Raw genomic sequence first — 5,250 nt, forward strand, 5'->3', positions numbered from 1 at the left:
AGATACAGCCTAACAGACGGCCCATTCTGCAACTCAGATACGATCTAGCATATGATCCATTCTGATCTGTTATCCCCAGCGGCGTATGACCCATTCTAACTCCCCAGTGAAGTCGACGGCCTAATGAATGACTCACTATACGGTCTAGCGTATGACCCAGTGACACCCATGACTTCAGATATCTTCTAACGTACGACGTACTCTGAAGCTCTCATCATGGCATCTTTAAACCCATCTCCATCAAGACTAACTAATTGACAAGTGCAAATTTTTGGGCATCCTAAGTGTTCAATAATCTTCCACCTCCAGACCACGAATGGCGTACATACCATTCTGACTCTCTCGGTTCAAGAATATTGAACAGGGGCAGCTTCATACCCCAAAATTTGCCCATTAATATTTCAAGACATTTTTCAGGGCACTCCGACTCATTTTTTATGACACTGATCTTAAAGGAACAAAGGCCCAGCTCACGAGTGGCCCAATCCAGAAAATGGCCCAAACTGGCCTGCTCGCTAGGCGAGCAAATCCTTCGCCTAGCGAACGTTCGCTACACGCTCGCCTAGCGAAGCTGGCAGATAACAGAAAATTCTGGGCTTCATTCTGAGCCTATTAGGTCATCACAATCACTATAAATACAGACACTTCAGTCACGAAAATGGACAGAGGAGGAGGGAAGGAAACCCTGGCATAGAAACCCTACCGGCCCAGAGAATTCAGAGTAAAGGAACCCTGAAGGCAGCTCATCCGCTTCGAAGCGACCGCCGCCCAACTCAATCCGATACCTAGAGTGATCAGTCCCTTTCGACATTGCAACTGCAAACAGGTTTGCGCATCATTACTGTTTTATGCTTCCAATCGGTAATCTTTACATACATAATGCATCATGATTAAATTTTTGGATATGTATTTTGATTTCACATGTGAATTTAAATATGCCTGAATATCCTGAATGTTTGTCCATGCTATTCCTGTAATTAAATGCCATAAGGTTCAAGGTTCCGGAGATGGTGCTGTTGTCAAACTCAAAACCCGTAGCCGCTCGCTAGCACATCGCTAAGCGAGCCTGTAGCGAGTACTCGCTAAGCCTTCGCTAGGCGAGGCAGGGGCGAACGTAGCAGTGGCTGTTTTTTTTTCTTTTTTGGTTTTGTCTTATGTTTGTCTTATTATAATCACGCATTATTTGGCCATGTAACTGCTGTGTTTATTTTGTGGTGCAATTTTCAATTGCACCTTATCTCGGTGTTCTAACCCGTGTGCTGAATTGTGTAAAGGCTTACATATTCCCGAAGAGACGGCCGACTAGGTATTCCACTTTATTTGTGGGATACCCTTATGGAGATGGATTCTGAATTACTTAATTTTAATATGGAGATAAATCCTAAATTATCTAGCTGATTTTAATGTATTGACTTCATCGACTTTAATGTGGACCTAATTACTTAATCGGTTACGGCCATCTAATTAATTGTAAAACTTTGTCTTTAAATAAGTGATCTTGGACCTCTCTTTGTTACCCTACGACTACGGTATTACGGTCATGTCCCGCGAATGTGGGGATACACTTAGCAATGGCCCTTCGATTAAATCATCATAAAATAAATCATAGTCCCTCGGATGTTGCCTTCGAATATATGATTTCGTCCCTCGATGACCCTTCGGTGTAGCCTACGGTTAAATGATGATCGTCCCTTCGAATGCTAAGGTATCCTTACAACTGTTGCCTTCAATGACCTATCGATGACCCTACAATGATCCTTAAACATCCAAAGGGTAAAATTACTTACTTCTCAATAGTAAGGACAGTTTTACCCTCATAAGGATAGGAAACGTTCATAACGACCTTAGGAAGGTATAACTCTCAATTGCTGGATCATAACCTAAAACATTTCCCACCCCTCACACTTTGCAAATCCTAGAAAATCACCACTTGGTATACATTCATACTAGAATCATTACCAAGTTACATTTTTCTAAACCGTTTTCAAAATCAAACGAGATAAATACTTTGTATACATTCGTACGAGAATCATTACAAAGTTAAACTCTCTTTTCGAAACATTTTTTAAACAATTCACGAACACTTTTCAGACAAAAATATAAGTGATCCAGCAATTAAGAGCCCATGGATAACCATGGATACAAAGGGTGCTAACACCTTCCCTTTGTATAATGTACCTCCCAAACCCAAAATCTATTGAGGTCTTTCCTGTTCTTTTCCACCTTTCCTTATTGGATAAAAGAAAAGTCGGTGGCGACTCTTGCTATCCGCGACATTGCGATAAAAAGCAAAACATCCCAAGTCAGTTCACCGTATGACACCCAGCCCACAACTACAAGGAGAAGCGCTGAAGCGCTGTGACGATCGCCACACAGGGTGTGACGAGCGTCACGCCCCTATGCTTTGTGTTACGAGCGTAACACATGGTGTGACGAACGTCACACCCCACACCTATTTTTTTTGGCTTTGACGCGCGTAACAGAAGCACGTTCATCCTATTCTTCCGCTTGACTCGTTGAAACGTGAGGAAACCTACTGAAGGGACTTTGGAAGAAACGGTTACGGTAGGATGGATATAAATAGACCCAATTGTGGAACCCTGCGGCGTTTTTTTCTCCTTTTCCAGATTTCCACGCCGTGCATTACTTTTACAGCATTATAATTTTTTATCAGCATTCCATATTTTCTTCAGCAGTTTATTACCTTAGCATTTTTACTTCCTTTTTCTTTGTTAGCTTAATTTTTTAGGTATTCAATTAATTTTCTCACAATAGTTTCTACACCGGAGACTATTATGTAACTTTTACTGGATCTAACCTTACGTTAGATCATAGTATTTTATTTCTTCGTTTTTACTTTTCTGTCTGATCGAAGATTGTGAAGAACAAATCCAACCGGTTTGTGGTGGAGTGTTCAAGCATCGAAGTTAGAGAACAACCAAGATTTCTATTAAATTTACAGGTTCATTAATTTATTGTTTTAATTTATATATGCTCTGTACTGCTGTTTATCTATACTGTTTGTCTGATACGGCTGCATTTAAGCATAATTATTGTTTAGGCTTATTTAGCATGTCCGGCTAAATAAACTTAGATATCGGTATGTAAAGTAAGAGGAATAAAGGAATCAAAACTAAGTCGGTTTAAATTTGTTTACAAATATAGTCACTCTTTTTATGGTCTCAATTTACAGAGTTAATACCAAAGTTTTGTACGAGAGTAAAAGACATAAAGAAGTTAAAATCAATAGAACGAGAGTTTGAGCTTTTAACTGGACAGTGTAAATTGGACATTAACTTTAAATCAGGGCGAAAGCAATTTTTAGAGTTAATTAAATTCTAATCATTTTCAAAAAGTATTTTTAAAGGTTAAATGTGAGGACGAGAGTTAAGCATTTAAGTTTAATCATATAATCTAAGTCAACAGAGCGAGAGTTTGAGACGAGGGTGTTTAAACGGTTAGTATTTTAATAAAAAGAGTTTCTATAGATTCTGTTGTTTTCAAAAAGTGATTTTAGTTTTAACTAAATAGTGAGAGCATACGTTAAGGTAAAATCATAGTCTATTCAACAGAGCGAGAGTTTGAGAAAAGGCTTTTAATCAATAGTCTCTAATGAAAGGACTTATTTTAAAACTAAGAAACCAACGAAGATTTGATTCCCTAATTACGACGAACTACATACCGATATCCGCGTTATTTGATATTTAATCTAGATCCAATTTTAGTTTTACTTTTCCCCCTAATCAACAAAGTATCATCCGCCTTAGCTTTATGAAGTAACCTTAGAAAAACGGTATATCGATTCATTAAGTCCCTGTGGGATCGATATCTTTTAAAACTACGCGATTAGACTGTGCACTTGCAGTCAATACCCCAGTCGACTCATAAAGTCGCGATCAAGTTTTTGGCGCCGTTGTCGGGGACTTTTATTTAGTCGATATCGTAACTCTTCTGTTACGCTGTAGAGACTAAGGCAATTTTTATTTTTCCTTCTTTTTCGTTGATTTGTATGCCACACACTCGCTCACAAGGCGAAGCGTATTACTTACGAATCAATGACGTTGAACGATATCTCCGAGTCTTACGACGAATTCGGGAGTATCGTGCTGCAAACAATCTTCCTCCAATCGAAATTCCTGATCTCAAAAATCTTCTTCCATCGTCGATACCCGAGATGGAAGAACCAGCTCGTGCTCTTCGAGATTACGCCGCTCCATCACAAGATGAGCCGCATTCGAGTATTGCTCCACCCGCAATCGAAGCAAACAACTTCGAACTTAAACCTTCGCTGTTGCAGGCAGTGCAACAGAACCAATTTTCTGGAAATCCTACTGAGGATCCAAACCTTCATTTATCCGTATTCGTCCAGTACGCTGATATTGTTAAAGCTAATGGTGTCACTTCAGAGGCAATTCGACTTCGTCTCTTTCCTTTCTCGTTAAGAGATAAAGCTAGAAGATGGCTTCAGTCTCTTCCTTCCAACTCAGTCACCACATGGAATGAGTTGAAGAAAGTCTTTCTTGCCCGATATTTTCCTCCAAGCAAAACAGCTATGTTAAGAGCCCAGATAAATGGATTTAAACAGAAAGATAACGAGTCTCTTTTCGAAGCATGAGAAAGATACAAAGACACGATGAGACTTTGTCCACACCATGGTTTAGAGGACTGGTTAGTAATTCATACCTTCTATAATGGTCTCTTATACAACACAAGGTTGACAATAGACGCCGCCGCAGGTGGTGCGCTTATGGATAAACCTTACGCTGACGCTTATCAACTTATCGAAAGCATGGCCCAAAACCATTATCAGTGGGGAATTGACCGAACGATGGTAGAAAAACCTCAAACAAAAACAGGCATGTACGAGATAAGTAGCCTTGATCATGTTAATGCAAAAGTGGATGCTCTTGCCCAGAAAATTGAAAGTTTAAATGTATCACCTCCAGCCGCCGTGGTTGCCGTAACTCAAAATTGCGAAGTCTGTGGAATTCAAGGTCACACTCCTACAGATTGTCAACTCTTAACAGGAATCCAAGCAGAGCAAGTGAACTATGCTCAAGGAAATCCTTACTCGCATACCTATAACTCAAACTGGAAGAACCATCCTAATTTCTCATATAAGAGTAATAATGCTTTATACGCACCAGGACAAGCTCCCAGTCAAGCCCCAACTATATCTCCTGGATATCAAAAGCCGACCCCATCTACACCTAACAATAACGTTCCTAGAAAATCCAATTTGGAAATCAT

At 39.8% G+C, this 5,250-nt stretch overlaps 1 non-coding gene across 1 annotated transcript; it reads right to left on the reverse strand.

Moving 5' to 3' along the window:
- Positions 1 to 4,552: 4,552 nt before the first annotated feature.
- Positions 4,553 to 4,659, reverse strand: LOC127089101 (small nucleolar RNA R71). The gene has a single exon (XR_007790878.1). It is a non-coding gene; the product is annotated as a small nucleolar RNA R71 (small nucleolar RNA).
- Positions 4,660 to 5,250: the final 591 nt, after the last annotated feature.

Source organism: Lathyrus oleraceus, chromosome 5 (genome assembly GCF_024323335.1).
Source record: "Lathyrus oleraceus cultivar Zhongwan6 chromosome 5, CAAS_Psat_ZW6_1.0, whole genome shotgun sequence".
Lineage (NCBI taxonomy): Eukaryota > Viridiplantae > Streptophyta > Magnoliopsida > Fabales > Fabaceae > Lathyrus > Lathyrus oleraceus.